Source organism: Cornus florida, unplaced genomic scaffold, assembly GCF_030987335.1.
Source record: "Cornus florida cultivar Cherokee Brave unplaced genomic scaffold, ASM3098733v1 CherokeeBrave_3.0.0_Hap2_Chr10, whole genome shotgun sequence".
NCBI classification, from domain to species: Eukaryota; Viridiplantae; Streptophyta; class Magnoliopsida; order Cornales; family Cornaceae; genus Cornus; species Cornus florida.
Genome location: NW_026775580.1, coordinates 109,924,245 through 109,947,077, shown reverse-complemented (window position 1 = coordinate 109,947,077; position 22,833 = coordinate 109,924,245). Strand labels below are relative to the sequence as shown.

Sequence of the window (22,833 nt, the reverse complement as noted above, 5' to 3'; positions counted from 1 at the left end):
GAAAGAAAAAGAAAAGGAAAACTTATTCTCCAAAAAGGAAACTTTCACCAAAGTTGGTAACTTGAACCTGTTTTGGTAATTTGGCTGTATCTCTTTCCTCGAGCGTCAAAACAACTAAATTCTCGAGATAGTTGAAAGGAAATTCGAAGAATTACTATTTTATATTTCACGATGATTCCCTAAAACAGCTGTTTACCTTGTTCTTATTAACCTCGAAGTCTGTACGAATTTTGGAGTCCTTATTTGACAGAATTTATATGTATGTCTTCTATATGAAAAAGGGAACCTTAGGATCTTTTATAATTTAAAGGGGGTCCTCTACAACATTCAATGATTATATAGAGGAGCTTGAGGCTGAGATCAAAGAGGAGCATTTAGAAAAAAGAAGAGATCGATCCATGGTGGTGAAGATGTCTTCCTTAACCATGAAGAATTCCACTCCAGTCATGCTTGGCTAAATGCTTTGCTAGGGTTGTGATGTAGCCCTAGCTTAGCACTCTGGTTTGATTGTATTTATTTATTGGAGAACAATTTTTATCATGCATGATTGTGTAAACTATAGGATTTTTAATTGACTTTTTTCAATAAGAATCGGTTTTAGAGTTTTAATTCAATTACAAATATGTTTCTTTTTTGTCTTCGATATTTTAATCTTGTAATTGAACACAACTCATTCACTTATTGTAGTTGTGAATGAGATGATTACACAATGGTTTTTATCTGAATATAATGTTAGAGATTTGATGGATTATGCCTAGAAAAGATAGACCATGCTATACCCTAGAGTAAAGTAGATAAGTAAATGGTTTATACCAATCGAAGATAGTCCATGCTTAGCTTTGAATTATATTATTTTCTAGCTGAATTAATATGCGCTTGTAGCTATGATTAATTCCCTATGCATGTTATATGATATATCTCCAATAAATTGATACAATTAGCTGGTGGTGCGACGTTAGTGGTGAAGTTATTCCCCTAGTTCTCTCTCTATTTTCTACATCTTATTTAATTATTATTTTTTATTTTATTTTCTATTTAGTTAATTTAGAATTAATCATCACAATTCGATTATCCTACTTTCAAGTTAATATGGAATTTAGGAAATCTGTTGACAAACTTATTTTACACAAGTCCCTTGGGTACGACACCCTTACAAGTAAACTGTAATACTCCTAATTTTAAAAGGATAATTTCGGCATTTTAATTATTGTTTTATTGCATTTTTAGCATTTTTAGTTGATTATTTGCTTATTTGCCTAATTGTTTTACTTGTTGTGTTATTTAATTGTATTATTTATTTTCTTTAATTGAATTAATTGTTTTAATTGTTTAGATGGTTTAATTGTATTATGCATTTATTTAAATAAGTTAATTAGGTTATTGGATTAAATTAGTGTCATTAATTATTAATGTTAAATTAGGGTTTTATTCTTTTATGAAATCACGTTTCGGCCGACTAGGGTTTAGTTAGGTTTTCCGTCTCTAATTATAATTGGACCTAAGTTTTTATTTATGCCTATAAATATATGTATTAAGTCTGCTTAGGGTTTTAGAACCCTATTCACGGCACAGTGGAGGCAGAGAGAAGTAACAGGGAATTGTGAGAAAAACAGAGAGATTACAGTTGGGGTTTTAGCTGTGGATTAAAGGACGGACCTAGGAGGAGGGAAAGTTTTGCTTGCAGATTAAACCAGAGCAGTAGGAGGTTGACAGTGAACGGACGTCGTCAGAAAACTTAGGAAGACGGCGACGAGGTTTTGATTCAAAATCTCACAGGCAAGTTTTATTCTTTCTCTCTCCCATTGACCTGTGTTCTGTACATACCTAGATGATCTCTAGGATTTTAATCGGACATTAAATTAATCTTGCATGCTTAGTATATGTTAAATTAATCACCTGTATGTGTTTAATTTGATCTGGTATAGTTCTTGCAAATTTGGTTTTGATTGTCTGATCTTAAAGTATAATGAATCGGTAACTGTTTCCATTGTTGCTTTTAATGCAAACTGTTTTAAATAAATGACTGGGATGATACTGGATATCATTAGACTCTGAAGTTCAGTATTAATGAAGAACAGAAGGGTTAGAAGTGGCCAGAGACGAGGCAGAAGGAAAGAAACGGTTCAAGGCTCTCAGAGAGGGAGAGAGCCGGCTCCATGGAAGTAGGAACCGGCTCCCTCAAGTGAAGAGTCTGCTCTAGGGGTTAGAGAGCCAGCTCCCACCCCTCTGGAGTCGGCTCTAAGGTGCATGGAGCCGGCTCCATGCTTGGACAGAGCCTGCTCTCAAGTTTTAAGAGCAGGCTCTCTTATGTTACCACATTCTGGAATTTTTCTGGGCATGATTTGGACGATTTGTTCTTTCTGAATTGTTTTGGGACTTTACTGGGGGGGGGGGGGGGGGGGGGGGTTCTAAATACCAGTTTCATGTAATATTAAAACCTCTTATGGCATAATTTAAACCTTTATGGTAATGGATTGAATAGTAAGAAAGTAAACAACTTTGCATGCTGTTAACGGATAGAAAGAATTTAATTGCTTAATTTTATTTTAGCAATTTAAAGGACTATAGCATGATTATAAACCTTGGTTTGGATGCTCAATAGGGTCATTAATTTATCAAACTTGATCTATACTTACTCTGGATTCTAATTGCTGAAATATTAAACTTTGTTCTGCAATGACATGGATTAATGTATTGGATTTTAATTGCTGAACTATTAAAATTTGTTTTGTCAATTATGGATTTATGTTTTGGACTTTAAATTGCTGAACTATTATATTATGTTCTGTAATTACACGGATGTTATGGATTGTATGCACCGGTATGGGACGGTGGCATACTAGGGATGGTTTAACTCAAAACGCTAAGTCCTGCCTACTTTGGAATAAGGAAATGGATTATAAAACTAAATCCTACTTATATTTAAGCCAGATCAACTGAGTAAGTTGAGTGACTTCTTGGATTATTGATTATTTGTGGTTAAGTCGATCAACTGAATAAGTTGAGTGAATAACTGGATTAGTTAATTTTATGTCAGATTAATGAACAATTGAATAACATACTCTGATTTTGGACGAACTTTAAATATCTATAACTATGGTACCATAATATGAGCTTGAGTCTCAGTATCGTTTGCTATGGAGAGTATATGCATTGGGATGCATAGCTGGCTATGACGGTTGAGGTGTACCCTGTTAGGTCTAGGTACTCATGTTCACCTCTGGTGCGTTTTGCATGTTGCCTTCTATTTAGGTTGAGACCCCTTATAGTCCAGTGAAAGTCCCTTAATTAGTGTGGTTATATATATATATATATATATATATATATATATATATATGTATGTATTGACTAAATAGATATTATTGAGATATCTAGGATGTATCTGCCTATCGAGTCTCTGTTTGGATTGTAGTTAGAATAGAACTTGTTTGTGGGCCTGACCCACTATTATTTTTTTCAGGTGTTCGACAGTTCCAGCCTTAGAGCTTGATCGTGCTGAGCAGAGACAGTCACTCATTCCTCTGATTATGTAGGATTTCACTTTATGTTTTAGTATTGGATATTGTTTCCGCATTTTACTTTGGATTGGGTTTTTTTAGGGTTCCACTAGATGGATTCCCGAGTTGTATGTATTTAATGTTTTAGAAGTTTGGGATTATATTAATCTTTAACGTTTGATGATTTTATATTTAGAATTCTTTCAGCTTATGGTTTATCTTAAATCTTTTTGTATTCTGTGTTCACTTAAGTATTGATTGTTTGGTATTCCCTCGGATTTGGGCTTGGACCTAATCAACCCATGTCTCGAAGTCGAGGGGTATTGTAATACCCCTAATTTTAAAAGGATAGTCCTGGTATTTAATTAATTGTTTTATTTGTATTTGGATGGGATTATTTGTTTATTTATTTATTTTGCTTGTTTATTTGAATTGTTTTATTAAATTTGATTATTTATTTATTTATTTATTTTGCCTGTTTATTTGAATTATTTTAGTTAATTGTATTTTTATTTTTCTGTAATTGAATTAATTGTATTATTAGTTTTCTTTCATTAACGTAATTGTTTTGGTGTTTTGGCATTGTGTGTTAGCCGACTTATAATTGGTTTAGAATTAGAATTAGGTTTGTAGTGAAGCCTATATATACAACATTATACATCGGTGTAGGGTTACAAACAAACCCTATTCACGCAGAGAGAAACAGAGAGAATGACTTGAGAAAAACAGAGAGTGAAGTTGAGAAATAAACAGAGGGGTTCAAGGAGGATGGGACGGAGTGCTTCTGGGTTGAACCAAGAGTAGCGGAGGAGTGGAACGGTAGTTTAGAAGGTGGTCGGAAAACTCAGAGAGGGTGGTTTAGAGTTTCAAAACTGAAACTCAAGGCAAGTCTCTATTCTAACTCTTTTCCTTAAACCTGTATTCTGTGCATGCCTAGGTAGACTCCAGGGGTTTAATTAATGCTAAAATATATCTTTGAGGCATGTTTAAACTGTAATTGGCTTTATTGGAATAAACTGGTTTGATAATTCTTTAAGTTTTCAAACTGAATCTTTCTGTTCTTGATTGTAAGCTTTGTGTAATTGATGTTGTTAATGCATAATGATGTATTCTAAATAATCTAGGATGTTGAATGAACACTTGAACAAGTATTTAAAATTATTACAGAGGCCTGAGTACAACCGGAGACGAAGAAGACGAAGCAGAATCGCGTAACGGCTCTCGGGAGTGAGAGAGCAGGCTCCCAAAAGGAGGGAGCCAACTCCCTCACTGATGGAGCCGGCTCCAAGGAGTGTGGAGCTGGCTCCCAACATGTAAGAGCAGGCTCCCAACATCTAGGATCAGGCTCTCAATTTTAGAGAGCCTGCTCTTGCCCTAAATTGCACAGTTTTGGTATTTAGGGGCTATTTGGACTGTACAGGGTTTCCTTGTTTCGTTTAAACTGTTTTAAATGGTGTATGGGACTGTTATAGACCTATAATAGTATGGGGAAACATTAATTCATAATTGGATTAGGGAATGGAGCAAAATGGATTTAAGGAAAAACCTGTAGACTGCACACAGTTGTGGTTAATTAAATTACTTGCTAGGATTTGGAGCTTATGTTATATATAAGTTTATACTATTTAATTTTATTTAAACAGAGTTATAAGTATAGTAAATTCTTGAAATCATCTATGCTTGGTTTGGAATAAATTAATATATATGTTCTGTTAATTGTATCAATTTATGGATTATATGGAGGATTTAAATGTTATGACTCATTTTAGCAATTTAAATAGTTGGAATGTGATTTTTAGGTTCTGTAATGAATGCCTAATGTTATGATATATGTATTAAACTGTATTTATGCATATCCTGGCTAATGGTTGATAAATAACAATTATTGTCTTAATAATTATGTTATTTAGAGGATTGTATGTACCGGTATGGGACGGTGACATACTAGGGATGGATTAGTTGAAACACTAAATCCTACCTATTTTGGAATAAGTTGGACTAACTATAAAAAGTTAAGTCCTACTTATATGGATGTTTATGCACCGGTATGGGACGGTGGCATATTAGGGACGACTTAGTTCAAAACACTAAGATCTACCTATATTAGGGATGGATTAGTTCAAACACTAAGTCCTACCTATTCTAAAATAAGATGGATTAACTATAAAAGTTAAGTCCTACTTATATCTATGTGTCAAGTCAATAAACCTTTTGAATAACACACCTTGAATGAACTTTATATATTTATGTTGTGGTGCCATGGTATGAGCATGAGTCTCAGGACCATGGTTAGGGTGCGTATATCGCCTAGGATGGATAACTGGACATAGGTGTTGTTCCTTGGTAGGTCTAGGTACACATGACCACATTATGTATGATTTGCATGGTATCTCTACTCAGGCTGAGACAGACCTATTGGACTAGTCGCAGTCCTATAGTGTGTACTTATACATATATGGACTATTCTAGTTATTGTTGAGCTATCTAGGATATATCTGCGTGTCGGGTTTCTGTATGGATCGTGGTAGGATAGAACATGCATGTGGGCTTGACCCACTCTCTTATTTTTCAGGTGTTCGTCAATTCCAGGGTTAGAGCTTGGACGTGCAGAGCAGATACAGACACTCATTCCTTTGATTACGTAGAATCACTTTCCATATTTAGCTTTGGACTTGTTTCAATTATTTCTTTACAGTTTGGGTTTTCATTAGGGGTCCACTAGATGGATTCCCGAGTTGTACAGATATTGAAGATTTTGAATAAGTTGGATTTTAATTATATAACTTTGAGGACTTTTAATTTAGAATTTTTTCAGCGTATTATTATTTTGTTCTTATCTTAAATTTGTATTTTGTGCTTATTTACATATTAATTGTTTGGTATCCCTCGGATCTGTGCTCGGACTTGATCACCCGTGGCTCTAGAATCGAGAGGTATCACAGGTATCACTTAAACCCTATTTACAAAGATTTGTGCACTTGCGAGTGGTACATATAAAGCTCACAACACTAGGAGTATTTCCTTTTATAGGCCAAGTGAGAGGTTGGGTGATGTCTATGATGACATCACTTATTGGCCCATTAACACGAGATGGGTTTAAATGTACAGGAGTCAAATAGTATATCTCTCTTTACAAGCCAGGTTGAGTGTCGACTCGACGGACCCTGCATTTTAGCCACCAAACCAAGTACCTCTTCGGATCCCTGATCATCCCGAGTCCTGCTCCCAACTCAGGTCTTAAAGTTATCGATCTTCTGTTTGGGTTATACACATGACGTGGCAAATGCCACTTACCCTTGATCGTTGAACATTGGACTTGTGGGTCATTGTTGATGATGTGGCTAAGCCATGTGGACTCGGCTGAATCCATCCCCTACATTTAGTCCCCCTGCGTGGGTGAGCTTCGTAAAAGATAAAAGGTTAGCCGTGCATAAATGATATTTTTTGTTGTGATTCTCCCAGCAAGAGAAGAATCGTTTGAGATTCTTATCAGTACTGGCACGTGCAAGTGCAAATGAATGTATAATCCGAGTAGATGGTAGGGAACATTGTGAAACAAATGCCAAGCACGAGTTAGTCTGTGCTAGCATGATCGAGTGCAAGTGAGTATTGGCATGGACCAGTGCGTTAGGGTACTGGCACGAGCGAGTGTAAATGAGTATTGGTACGGTCGAGTGCGTTAGGGTATTGGTACGAGCGAGTGCAAATGAGTGTGTAAGCCAAGTAGATGGCAGGAAACACTGCGAAACAAATGCCAAGCACGAGTTAGTCCATGCTAGCACAATCGAGTATGAATGAGTATTGGCACGATCGAGTGCAAGTGAGTACTAGAACGAGCGAGTGCAAGTGAGTATTGGCATGATCGAGTGCAAGTGAGTACGGGCACAATTGAGTGCAAGTGAGCATTGGCACCAGCGAGTGCAAGTGAGTACTGACACGGTCAAGTGCGCTAGAGTACTGGCACGAGCGAGTACGAATGAGTGTTTAAGTCAAGTAAATGGCAAGAAACACTGCGAAACAAATGCCAAGCACAGGTTAGTCCGTGCTAGCATGATCGAGTGCAAGTGAGTACTGGCACGAGCGAGAGTAAGTGAGTACAGGCATGGTTGAGTGCGTTAGGGTACTGGCACGAGTGAGTGCAAATGAGTGTGTAAGCCAAGTAGATGACAGGAAACACTGCGAAATAAATGCGAAACACATGTTAGTCCGTGCTAGCAAGATCGAGTGCAAATGAGTATTAGCACGATCGAGTGCCAGTGAGTACTAGCACGAATGAGTGCAAATAAGTGTGTAATCCAATTAGGTGGCAGGAAACACTGTAAAATAAATGCCATGCACTAGTTAGCATGATCGAGTGCAAGTGAGTACTGGCACGAGCGAGTGCAAGTGAGTACTGGCACGAGCGAGGGCAAATGAGTACTGGCACGGTCGCGTGCGTTAGGGTATTGGCATGAACGAGTGCAAATGAGTGTGTAAGCCAAGTAGATGGCAGGAAACATTGCGAAACAAATGCCAAGCACGTGTTAGTCCGTGCTAGCATGATCGAATGCGAATGAGTATTGGCACGATCGAGTGCCAGTGAGTACTGGCATGAACGAGTGCAAATGAGTGTGTAATCAGTACTAGTACGAGTGAGTGCTGGCACGAAGAAGCGCAAATAAGTATGCAAGCCAAGTCGCCGGCTTGAACATTGTGACACAAGTGTGGTATATGTAGTGTTAATGTTTTATATAGTCCCACTGTATGGGTGGATTTTGTAGAAGGTTCGTCGTGTACAAATAATGGTCGAGTAGGATGTTATACCATCGACCGGGGAGAAAATTTCTAAGTGTAACATCTCGAGAGAAAATCTTAGGGCTTGGCCTAGTGGCCCTTCATACTTTTTAAGTGCAGCAACTCAAGAAAGGTGGTATGAGCAAAATTGCTTAGACCGCCAAAATTTTTAAGTATAGCAACTCAAGAGAAAATTTTGGGGTTTGGCCTGGTGGCCCCTCATGCTTTCTAAGTGTATCAACTCTAGAAAGGTGGTATGAACAAAATTACTTGGACCATCAAAATTTCTATGTGTCGCAATTCGAGAGAAAATTTTGGTGTTTGGCCTGGTGGCCTATGATACCCCCAGATTTCCGGATGTGGGTTGGCTAGGCCCACGTCCGATTACCCGAGGATATTAAACCAATTAGTAATAAACGAACACAAAATACAATTAAGAAAACAAGAATAAATAAATTGCTGAAAAGAAACTAGAATGATAACCCAAATACTGAAACCTCAGAACAAAATTTTATTAATAAAGAATTATTCTGATACATTCAAATTCTCTATTTCTAATACAACTCGGGAATCCATCTGGTGGACCCCTAATAAACTCCAACACTGAAATCAACAACTGAAGAACTCCAATGCTAAATCCCGAAGAAACTCCTACGTCGTCGGATGAGTGAGTAACCGTTTCTGCTCAGCACGAACAAGCTCTAAAACCTGCAACTGTCCGATACCTGAAAAATAATAGTGGGTCAGGCCCACGAACGAGTTATATCCTAATTACAATCCAAACAGAGACCCGATACGCAGATACACCCTAGATGTCTTAACCATATCTATATAATCCGTAAAATATATATATCCACACTAAGGGACATTCACTGAGCTACAGTAGGGGTCTCAACCTGAATAGAAGGCAACATGCGAAAACGCACCCAAAGGTGGGCATGAGTACCTAGACCTAATAGGGTACACCTTAACCTACTATAGCCAGCTACACATCCACTGCATATACACACCCTAACCAATGATCCTGAGACTCAAGCTCATATCGTGGTATCGTAAATACATATATAACCTCCATCCAAATACAATGTGTGCCGATCAACTATTCGTCGTTCAGACACGACATATAATTAGGATTTAAATGTTTTAATTAAACCCCTATCCTTCCCAATACAGAAATATAAACAACCATCCGTTATGTCGTTCAACTGTTTTAGTTGACAGGATATACATCCATGTAGGATTTAACTATTTTAGTTAATCCATTTCGTATGTATAAATGGGTTGGAATTAGCATTTTGATCTAATCCGTTCCTCCGTATACCACCGTCCCATACCGGTGTATACATGCAAATGATCCATAAATGATGCAACATTTTATACTGTACACCAAATAAAGTCCAAATTATCCATATAGTTGATAAACATAGCATTTGAAACAAGTCATCAACTAAAAATCCAGAATCCATCCATGTAATTCTACGAGACAAATTTACTAATTCGTTAAGTTAAATTCCAGCATCCATCCAAGTAATTGACAGAAAATATATATTTAATTCTTCAATTAATTCCAAGCCAACATCCAATTAGATTGATAACTAGGTTCTGTCAATCTAATGCCAAATCCTAATCCAAGTAATTGCAGTGTAATGCTTAATATTACAACAATTAAAATTCCAAGCTTAAATCCATGCATTGCAGAAAGGAATTTAGCATTGCAACCATTAATATCCAATTATGCACAGACCAAACTTGTTAATTAAATAATCCTAGTGTGCAACCAAAATAAGATTTAAAAATATAAACATATTCCGTTAAATTGCTAAAATTAAATTAGGCAATTGAACTCCTTCCATCCGTTAACCATCTGTACTGTGGTACACTTTCCTACGGTTAAATCCATGAGTACTAAGACCTTAATTTATTACAAGTGACTCTAATACATCATGATATAATGTTTGGAATCCATGTTCTAACCCTTTTTGGTTGCTAGACAGAATTTGCACAATTACATCATTTCGGCCCGTTAAGTCCGTAACCTGCCTCCGGCTTGCTTTAGATTTTCCTATGGTTTACAACATTAGTATATAAATAGATTAATGCATCCTAGGCCCTTAATACTCCATGACTTAAGGTTTAAAACCATCACGTTAACCCCAACACAGCTGAAAACAACCCAGTTTGAACCAACAGTGCGTAGTTAAATTTGTGTAATGCACAAAACCACATAGCCTTCTCTAAAAAAAAATAGAGAAGGCTCTAAGCTACCTAGAGATGTCTCCAACTAAGGGAAAGCCTTCTCTAAGTTTTCAAGAGCATTTTCTAAGTGGATTGAGCCTTCTCTAAGTTTTCAAGAGCCTTTTCTAAGTTTTTTAAGCTTCTGTAACACACGCTGTAACACCCAAAACCACAGAGCCTGCTCTAAAATCCTGGAGCAGGCCCAAATCAGCCTAGAGCTGGCTTTCCCACAAGGGGGAGCCGACTCTCCTTGCCTAGAGCCGGCTCTATCTCCTTTGAGAGCCTCGGTTTGTTTCTTCGCCGTTTTCGACGATATGCTCCATCTCCGACCCTTTCCTACCCCTCTGTTGCTTCTTAAAACTGGTCTTAAGAGTCCTAGAAACATCCAATAACATCCCTATGACTTGTTCACAATAGTTCAATTCAATTACAGTGATTAAAATCGTTACCGATTTAACATGCTTTTAACGCAGACTAAAACACAGAGATACAAGAACTATAACAGAACAATTCCATGCATACAGATATCTGAATTGGCATAGAACAAGCATGTAAACTTTAATTAGTGATCCATTAAAACCCTAGAGACAGTTTAAGGATGCACAGAACACAGGCAACGGGAGAGAGAAAGGAAAGAATTTGCCTTAACTGTCTCTGAATTTTTTGATGAACTCTCCAATGACTGTTCCACCTCTGTTGCTCTTGGTTTTATCCATGAGCCAACCACTGCTCCTCCTCCTCCTTGGTTCAACCCTAGCCTAAGGCAAAACCCTAGACTTCCTCCCTTTATCTCTCTCTGTAATTCTCTCGATAACTCTCTGTTATTCTCTTTGTATGTGTATAGGTTCTCAACCCTTTTTGAAGACATACTACAGTAAATATATAGGCACTAATCAAAACCCTAATCCACCATGGAAAACCTAATTGAGGCCCAGTTTAGTCGGCGTGAGGTAGTAAAAGACTAAACCCTAAATAACATTACAATTTAAATGCACTAATAATTTAAACCTAACTAGCTTATTTAACTAAACTCACAAAACATTTAAACAATTACAAATGTATTTAATTCAATTACAGAAAAATAAATAAACACATAAATCATTTAAAATCACTTAACAAATAAATTTAATTCATAAACATTTAAATTCACCCAACTTAATTTAATGCACAAAAACACCTAGCCACGTAAATACCAAAAACAAATAAAATAAATAAAGAAAACAATAAAATAAATATTAAAATTCCAATTATAACCCTTTTAAAATTAGGAGTATTACATGGCCCTTTATGTTTTCTAAGTGTAGCAACTCGAGAAAGGTGGTATGAACAAAATTGAGGACGGATCGCTCAAGGTTTTGGTACTCGAGGATGGATCACATCGTTCGAGGTTTTGGTACTCGAGTACAGATCGCTCAAGGTTTTGGTACTCGAGGATGGATCGCATCGCTCGAGGTTTTTGTACTTGAAGACTGATCACTCAAGGTTTTGGTACTCGAGGATGGATCGCATCGCTCAAGGTTTTGGTACTCGGGGATAGATCGCATCGCTCGAGGTTTTTGTACTTGAGGACGGATCGCTCAAGGTTTTGGCACTCGAGGATGGATTGCATGGCTCGAGGTTTTTGTACTTGAGGAAGGATTGCTCAAGGTTTTGGTACTCGATGATGGATTTCATCGCTCAAGGTTTTGGTAGTTGAGGACGGATTGCTCAAGGTTTTGGTACTCGAGGATGGATCGCATCGCTCAAGGTTTTGGTACTCGAGGATGGATCGCATCGCTCGAGGTTTTAGTACTTGAGGATAGATCGCAACGCTCAAAGTTTTAGTACTCAAGGATGGACCACATCGCTCGAGGTTTTTGTACTTGAGAACGGATGGCTCAAAGTTTTGGTACTCGAGGATGGATCACATTGGCACGAATAAGTGCGAGTGGGTTGGCACTCGTGAATGCGCGAGTTTAAATGCGAGCTGAGTGAATAGTGTAAGACACTACTGCATGAATGATGGTGAGTGCGAGAGGGTTGGCACTAGTAAATGCGAGCTGAGTGAATAGTGTAAGACACTACTGCATAAATGATGGTGAGTGTTGATAAGTGCTTAAATGTTGCACATTTCAGCACCTAAGCTAAGGTATTTCAGTCTTTGCATCTATCTTAATTTTATATTTTAGTCCTAATTTATGTTTATGTGTATTTCAGGGCAATAAAGTTAAAATGAGCTAAGAACAGTCCAATTAAGCCATTTTGGAGTTAAGCAAAGATTTTCAGACAATGGCACAAAGCGGTCAATTTCGGGCCTTTGATGATGTTCCCAAAGATGGAGAAGCAAACCAAATAGCCCGGGGCAAAAATGGAGCTGAATAGGAATTAAAGGAATTTGTCAACTCTGGGGGGATCGATCCCCAGGGTGGGGGATCGATCCCCCAGGACTTAGCAACATTACAGTTTTTATTTAATTTTTGGGCTCATTTTGGGAACTGTTGGGCTTTAATGAGATTGTTACTTAAGGCCCAGTGAGCCATTAAATTAGGGTTAGTTTTAGTTTTATTTAGGTAAAGATTATTAGAAAAAAAAAAAAGAAGGAGTTTTATTTTATTTTTTTTTCTGTATCGTAGTATCGTATTTTCTCTCTGGAAAAACACGCGAAGAAAGGGAAAAAGAAGAACAGGCTAGGGTTTGGAAGAAAAGTTCAGAGAAGATGAAGCAGATGATGGGGATTGTCCTATCTTCGACTCCATCAACCATGAGTGGCTGATTCTTCTACTTAGGGTTGGATAAACCCTAAGCATGTAACCTATTCTCTCTCTCTTTTCATACTTTTTGGGGATTAATTTATGTAATTAGTGTATAGTCTTGAATATTATGAATTAAATTCTTCCAATTGATTATCTGTATTAATCTCATATTGTCTTATGTGCGGTTGATTGATAAACAAATTTTACACACGAATTCTTTGTTAATTGATTCTTGTGATGGCTATGCATGGTATTGCTTAGTTGTAATTGTGTTTCAAATTGATGAAAAATGCTTACATTTGATGGATGGTACTACATGTTTAGGTTAATTTGTTGTTTAATTAGTTTTAAATTCATGTTTAATTAGTTTAATTTAAGTTTAATTAATTTAATTGCAATTCAATTATTAGGTAAGTAGACCATCCATACTTATGTTTGAATTCCATACTTTTTGTCACAATTGCATTATCTTCTAGATTAATGTGTGTTAAATTTGTAACTTGGATTGATAAATCATGCTTTGAATGGGTGAATTGCACTACACTTAGTTTAATTGTCATTAGGTAGTTGATTCATGCTTGAAATTGATGGTTTACACTTTTCATTGCTCTTGTTAGCCACATATAGATTACATAGTATTATTTCCCCAATTAGTTGAAAGTGAGTGAGTTAGGGAATGTTCTTAGTGGTGAATCCTACACCCTGAGTCTCTTTCCAATCTCTTAAACTCTATTTCTTTATTGCAATAATTTAGTTTAAAATTAGTTTTAATCACAAACAAAACCCTTTTGGCAATCACAGAAGTACTAAAGTATAATTCAATTCTGGAAAACCTATAATTGTTTAGATCTCTTGGGACGATCCCTGCTCACTTCATACTCCATAGTATAAGTGTTTAGTGGTTTTATAAATTTTAAAATATGGTGTCCACTTGACATTATTTCTAAACCTAAAGTGTTGTGCATTATTTTGTGCACACGCTCGGTCGCACCAAGTGTGAGAGGGTTGGCACTAATAAATGCGAGCTGAGTGAATAGTGTAAGACACTACTGCATAAATGATTGTGAGTGCAAGGGTGTGTCCTTTGCTGAGTATGATACGAAATTTAATGTTGACCAGGTCGCATAGTTGAGGACGTGAGAGATATGTATTGACTCTTAGTAATGATTATCAAGTAATTAACAAAAAAAAAAAAAAAAAAAAGGCAATATGTTTTTATTAAGGCTTTGAAGTTGTCAGGCATGTATATGTATATTTAATATAAAGATATTATATAAACTTATAATATATAAACTGAATGGAGCTAGGCAATTTACCATTCCTATATATATGTATAATATATATAAACATGAATACTGATGTTCATCCAAAGTTTAGTAATAAATGCAAGAAAGAGAAACTTAGACTTATGTAATAAGGTGTGTTTGACAATTGGGACTTGAGAATATATAAGAATACACACTCGAGAGTCCCAGCATATTTGTAGTCTTCGAGCTGAGGTCGAGCTACCAATTTAGATTTATGGATGTCCCCATATGTATGTGTATAACATGTGAGTTTGGGTAGAACACATGGGTTAGATGTGTGGATTGAAAAGTCTTTACAAGTGAGATATAAATTTCAGATATCTAGCATTGATGGAAATAAAATAGGGCTTTCAGTAAAGTACCTTAAAAAGTAGTGCTACTTGTTAGTAGGATAACAAATAGGTATACCTTTTATAAGCATATATATAATAGAATATATAAAGTGAGAGTACAAGTAATAGATTTTGAATATAAGAGCTTTGACGGTTATGCACAAAGTCACATCCAATCAGTAAAGTGGGACTTAAACTTATGGTCACGTGTTGGTGTAAGCTTTTGAATGCATATATGTTTTTAATATCAAATAGTACTCTGCCTTTGTGTGTACATGGAAATGTGATGAATGAAGGTTACCAAAGTGAGACCTTTGTAGGTAAGGCGACTCAAGAGGCAGGTTTCGAATGAGAAAAGATCCCATGGTTTTGAAGAGAAATACCCAGTAGAGGGCCGACAGAAGAGCATATTTGTTTGAAAGCAACCAAGCAGTAAACTCATAAGTTGAGGATGAAGCCACTGGTGTGAAGTAGTAAGTTATCAGAGGTGTGAACGCGTGGAGTGGCTGCACTCTCTCCTTGAACTACTGTTTTCATCGCGTTTTCTAATTGCCTGAGTCAATCGCCTTTGCGTAGATATCCCCAGTGAAGTCGCCAAAATGTGGGGATTCTTTATTGCAATAGTGCTACAAGTAGCAAGTAGTAAGGGTGATATCAAAAACACAAAATATGAATGATTCAGATAACATAGGATCCGAGGTGGATTGAGAGAGGTGAAAGCACAGACAAACTCGAAATAAAGTATAAAGATGGCAGTGTATTGATACACTATTGACTCTCTTGATAAAGGTGTAGTGAGAAAGCATGAGGGAGAGAGCTTTTGAGCTTTCTCTATCTAGAGTTTGTTTCTTTCCCTTTTTAACCTACCTTTATTAGCCTTGGCATATTTCCTTTTATAGGCCAAGTGAGAGGTTGGTGATGTCTAAGATGATATCACCTATTGGCCCATTAACATAAGATGGGTTTAAATGTACGAGAGTCAAATAGTATTTCTCTCTCTATAAGCCAGGTCGAGTGTCTATTCGACGGACCCTGCACTTTAGCCACCAAACCAAGTACCACCTCGAATCCCAGATCATCCTGAGTCCTGCTCCCAGCTCAGGTCTTCAAGTCCTCGATCTTCTGTTTGGGTTATACAGATGATGTGACAAATGCCACTTACCCTTAACCGTTGAACGTTTGATTTATAGGCCATTATTGATGGTGTGGCCTAGCCATGTGGACTCGGCTGAATCCATCCCCTACAAAGAGTTGGGAGGCAACCCATCTCTAGTGAACTTCCAAACTATTGAGGTTGGGACAGCTGGTGGAAATGCTCTCGAAAATAACCACAGGGAATTGTCATGTCTTGGTCGACCCATTTAAACCATCAAGTTTGCTAGTTTCTGAGACGTACAAGTAGGACTGCAAATGAACCGAGCAGAGCCGAGCCGATCTTGGGTCTGCTTGGGCTTGGCTCGTTTGTTTACGGGGTCTGTTTGGACTCGGGCTCAGCTCGTTAATTTTTTTTTTAAAAAAAAAATTACTTCTCAAAATTAATTAATATTCCTCTAAAAAAAAAATATCTGAAATGTAAACACTATCCGAACCTCTTTTATAGAAATAAGAACAGCTGAGCAAGTGTGAAGTTACAACACTTACGGAAAAAAAAAAAAAACTTACAACACTTGTAATAATAGAAGTTTAGAATTAAAAGTCCGAAACTGTAATACATGGTCTGATATATAGAAAAAAATAAACAAGAGACTCCACTATAACAAACCAAAAACTGAAATGATTTTGATTTTCCAAAATGCATATTTCACTCCCTTTTTCAAAATCAAAATCATCATAACAAGTCCAACCTACACATTAAATTAAAAAAACACTTAGATTAGATATTGTTAAGTATATTAATAATCTAAACATGAAAAAAATTATATACTTACCAAACGAAATCATGATTTGTGGGATGACTAAGGCAATATTATCTCCTTTATATATTCTTTTGTTCTCACAAAAAAAAAAAAAAAAAAAAAAAAAAAAAAAAAAAAAAAAAAAAAAAAAAATTCAATTTAAAGTCAAAATTAAAAGTATGATGATATATAGAAGAAAATAAACAAGAGACTCCAATATCACAAACCAAAAACTGAAATGATCTAATGATGTGATTTTCCAAAATGCATATTTCACTCCCTTTTTGAAAATCAAAATTACTATAACAGGTCCAATCTATATATTAAATTAAAAAAACACTTAGATTAGCTAGTGCTAAGTATATTAATAATCTAAACATGAAAAAATTATATACTTACCAAACCAAATCAAGATTTGTGGGACGACTAAGGCAATATTATATTTTTCATATCTTCTTTTGTTCTCTAAAAAAGGCAAAACAAAAATATCAATTCAATATAAAGTCAAAATTAAAAGTTTGATACTATGATATATAAAAGAAAATAAACAAGAAACTCCAATATCACAAACCAAAAACTGAAATGATCTAACAATGTGATTTTTCAAAAAGCATATTTCACTCCCTTTTCCAAAATCAAAATCACTATAATAGATCCAACCTACACATTAAATTAAAAAAACACTTAGATTAGACATTGTTAAGTATATTAATAATCTAAACATGAAAAAAATTATATCCTTACCAAACGAAATCATGATTTGTGGGATGAATAAGGCAATATTATCTCATTCATATCTTCTTTTATTCTCTAAAAAAGGCAATATATATATATATCAATTCAATTTAAATTTGTCACTATAATTGCTTTTTAATACTTTCAGGTACCATCACTGTAATTATAAAAAATCAATGATTTCATGCTCCATCATTGTAATTATAATAAATCAATGCTAAAAACTTTCAGATACCATCATTGTAAATAAAAAAAAATCAATGATTTCATGCTCCATAATAAATCAATGCTAAAAAATTTCAGATACCATCGTTGTAATTATAAAAAACCTGGCGAGAACAATAGACAGAGAGGACGGACGATAACAGAGAATGGCGAGGACAGCAGATGGCGGTGACAGAGAATGGTGAGGACAACAAATGGCGAGGACAACAGACAGAGAGGACGGACGATGACAAAGAACGGCGAGGACAGTAGATGGTGATGACATAGAATGGCAACGTCAGACGACGGTGAGGCTAGACTACGGCAAGGACAGCAGATGATTTAGTGTGTTTAGAAATGAAAAAGAGAATGACGATTCACGGATTCAGTGTGTTTGGAAATGAAAGACAGGAGGCGCTTGGACTATATGTTCGTATTTATACTTAGGGTTTAGGTTTAACATGTAAAGTGTAAACTAAATTATTTCTTAAAGAAATTTAATAATTAATAGCTTATTTAATAATTAGTAGTTGTTTTTTTAATATAAAATTTTTAATTCACATTTGAATATTTTATAATGTAATATAGATAAATATTTGAATTTAAAGATTACAAAATATCTAAGTTGTGCTCAATTCTGATTTCCATTCATACTTAAATTGACGAGTCTTTGAAGATCATAGAGTCAATTATGATTTCCATTCATACTTAATTCATATTTGAATATTTTATAACATAATATAGATAAATATTTGAATTTAAAGATTACAAAATATCTATCTAAGTTGTGCTCAATTCTGATTTACATTCATACTTAAATCAACGAGTTTTTAAAGATCATAGAGTCAATTCTGATTTCCATTCATACTTAATTTTCATTTGAATATTTTATAACATAATATAGATAAATATTTGAATTTAAAGATTACAAATTATCTATCTAAGTTATGCTCAATTCTGATTTCCATTCATACTTAAATCGACCTGTCTTTGAAGATCATAGAGTCAATTCTGATTTCTATTCATACTTAATTCACATTTGAATATTTTATAACATAATATAGATAAATATTTGAATTTAAAGATTACAAATCCATTCGTACTTAAATCGACGAGTCTTTAAAGATCATAGAGTCAATTATGATTTCCATTCATAATTAATTCACGTTTGAATATTTTATAATATAATATAGATAAATATTTGAATTCCAACTTTAATTTTTAGAAAAATTATCATTAATAACTATAATTTAGTACCATAAATTGATTTTACAAAAACATTGGTGGTCGCCGGGGGGGGGGGGGGGGGGGGGGTTTCATTTTTATATTAACTATGTACCAAAATTTTAAAAAATGACTATTAATATATATAGTTAGTAACTAGTACTAAAATTTTGCGGAGGCTACTGTTTAACCCAATTAAAGTTATTAAAAGAAAAAGAGAAATATATTTTATAATAAAAACAAAAATGTGGTGTTTAGTTCTAGATCAACATGATGATAATTCTCCAATATTAATTTATTTAATATTATTCTTGTGGTATTTAACTTTTGATATGTAAATTATTAATTTAAAATAATTATCATTTTTACTGATAATGCTTAAAAAAATTGTAGTATAATTATTGATTCTGTTAAAATTGTCTTTGATAATCTATTTAGTATATGTATATTAGTATATATTAATCAATGTTGTACTTTAAAGACACAAAATGGATTAGTGGCAGCCTGGTAAGAATGTTAAGAGTTCTATTATTTCATGCCCAAGTCTTGGATTCGAGCTATGCTAAGTTATGTTTTTTTAATGTGTCACTTATTATATATTATATTATATTATATTATATATATATATATATATATATATATATAGTGAGCCGAGCCCGAGCCTTGTTCATGAGCCTCAACGAGCCTTACTGAGCCCCTGTTCACGAGCTTATCCGAGCTGAGCCTAACGTTGTTCGGGCTCGGCTCATTTAGTAAGTGATCCTGAAAATTGGGCTCGGACTCGGCTTATTTACCAGCGAGCTGAGCTTGGAGCGAGCCAAAACCCGAGCTGTTCATGAATAGTTCGATTCATTTGCAGCCCTACATATAAGGCACATGTGGCTTACTCCAAAAGGGCACTTGCCAAGCCAATAATGATACATCCTCCATAGTCCAAAAAGTAAATATTTTCTCTCTCTGTGTGTGTTTGTGTGTTTATTACTCCATATATAGTTATTCTTAATTAAATTAATATATAATTTTGTAGGCATGTGTTGGAAAGGAGACATGCAGCGTCAAGGCTTCTGAAGAAGTTTTTGGGGCGACTGGCTGTGCGATTTTTTTTTTGATAGATAAAGTTAATTTATAATAAAATAAGAAAGAATACAATGGAGTTCAAACAGTTAGCCTATTGCTAGCATAAGAACAACTAGGCCAGAGGCAAAAAAGGCCCAAGGCAAACTGTAATACCCCTAAATTTAAAAAGATAGTCTCGATATTTATTTATTTGTTTTAATTGTATTTTTAATTATTTAATTGATTATTTGACAAATTGCTTATGAGTTTAATTGAATTAAGTGTTACTTGAGTATTTGATTATGTATCTGTGTGTTATTTGTATTTGTCTATGTATTAATTGTTTAATTAGATTACGTGCTTAAATAGTGTTTTGATTAATTGTAAATTAAATGTTTTCTTTTATTTTATTATTTTATTTTATTCTTCTTTTATGGTTATGGTTAGTAGTAATGGGCCAACCAATTGGGTCCCATGGACTACTTGAATATGAGGTTGGATGGGTATGGATTATTACCCATGGATAATTGTGTATATATATATATAGATATATATTATATACATATATAAAAGGAAAAGTAATTTATTAATTACTTTTATGGTAACTTGGGTAGTAATATTTAATCTGATGTATATGTTTTATATTTAAATAATAAAAATATACATAGATTTGTTACGTATTATGTTTTAAGTTACTTTATAATATTATGGTAACTTAAGTATTATTGGATAATCCATTAATAAATAATGGGTAATTTATTAATTACTTTTATGGTAACTTGGGTAGTAATATTTAATCTGATGTATATGTTTTATATTTAAATAATAAAAATATACATAGATTTGATACGTGTTATGTTTTAAGTTACTTTATAATATTATGATAACTTAAGTATTATTGGATAATGCATTAATAAATGTGATACCCCTCGGATCCGAGACACGGGTTGATCAGACCCAGGCCCAAACCCAAGGGAATATCAAACAATTAATATTTTAAAAACTAACATAATTGACAAAATGAAATAAAAATAAATATTAAAAGCTAAAAGAAACTAAAATAAAATCCTTTAAAGATAAATACTTCAATCCCAATAATCCAAAACCTCCGATAGATTAAACAACTCGGGAATCCATCTCTAGTGGACCCCTAATAATAATCCAAACTGTAATAAAAAAAAATAATTGATAGAACATCCAGAAGTAAGCTATGGAGAGAAGTCCTACGTCGTCGGTAGAGTGAGTAGAAATATCTACTTAGCACGATCAAGTCTAAGTCTGGAACTTTCATGTACCTGAAAAGTGGAAGTGGGTCAGGCCCACGAATAAGTTTTAACTTTCTACAATCCAAGCAGAAACTCGATACGCATATACATCCTAAGCAATTAATAATAGCTAATAGTCCTTACATAAGTATATTCACACTACAGGACTCTCACTGGCTTATGGAAGGGGTCTCAACCTGAATAAAAGGCAACATGCGAAAACGCACCCAAAGGTGGGCATGAGTACCTAGACCTAATAGGGTATACCCCAACCTCTCATATCCAGCTACGCATCCTATTGCATATACGCTCCCTAACCGACGACTCCGAGACTCAAGCTCAGATCGTAGTATCATAACATATATTTAAAGTCCGTCCTGACCATAAAAAGTCCAGTTAGTCATTCAGCTTGTGCAGCTTCTTTGACTTAACATAACTTACGAGTAATCCGAGTAATCATTCAGCTTATGCAGCTTCTTTGACTCAATTATAAGTAGGATTTATTTTAATATCCATTCCCTTATTCCGTGTAGGTAGGATTTAGTATTTTGAAACTAATCCAAACCTAGGCATGCCACCATCCCATATTGGTGCATGTAATCCAACATCCACAGTTGACAATACAGGTAATAAATGTAATTATCAACTATATAATATATCCAACAATAATCCAACATCCACAGTTGACAATGTGAGTAATAAAAGTAATTATCAACTATACAGAATATCCAACAATCGACAGTCAATCACTCAATTGTAAATATCAACTGCTTCACATTAAACATGTTAAAACTTTGTTATTTAACAAGCCTATTCAACACTCCTCTACACAGTTCCATGATGGATAATACAGACTACATATATAACCTTTAATTAAATCCAAGTAAGCATGATAGATTTGTTTTACAACTTTACATACTTATCCTATAATACTACACAGTTGTTCAGGAGTGAATAAAACAGTTAATGTAAGTATACATCTTTCATCCATTATAGGCATGTAATTCATTCTATAGTCCCACATGTTTATAGTCCACCACAGAAATATGAACAGAACCTAACTCCATTCCCAAATAAACTGCTACACCTAAAGTTGTGTAGTTTAAATCCTAAATCTCCAAGACAGTCCACTAGTTATCTTAGAAATTTTATACTGTCCTAAACAATAATATTAATTTGTTGAATATGCATTAACAAGCCCTCTGTAGACCTAAATTAATCTCAGACATCAACCACAATTCCCATTCACAACTCCTAAACATAGTCAAAAATCAGTCCAGAAGTCGCAGAAACTCAAAACTGGGAAAACACACAAGGAGAGCAGGCTCCCACAAGGTGGAGAAGCCTCAAACCATGGTAGAGCCGGTTCCAAACCATGGTAGAGCCGGCTCCTAACCATGTAGAGCCGGCTCCTCTTCCCCATCTCCTCTGTCTGCTTATTTCGTCTCCGTTTGACTGCACAACATCCGTCCCTCTTTGTTACAACTTCTAACAATTTTACTTGTGTTTAGACCTAGCCAGAGAAAACCCATCTACCTCCTTCATGCATTGATTAACATTAATTTAAAAGAACAATTA

General features: G+C 35.0%; 1 pseudogene; it reads left to right on the top strand.

The window, feature by feature from the left end:
• The window catches only part of LOC132278384 (beta-galactosidase 7-like), a 35,446-nt pseudogene extending 13,237 nt beyond the window's left edge, over positions 1 to 22,209 (top strand).
• Positions 22,210 to 22,833: the final 624 nt, after the last annotated feature.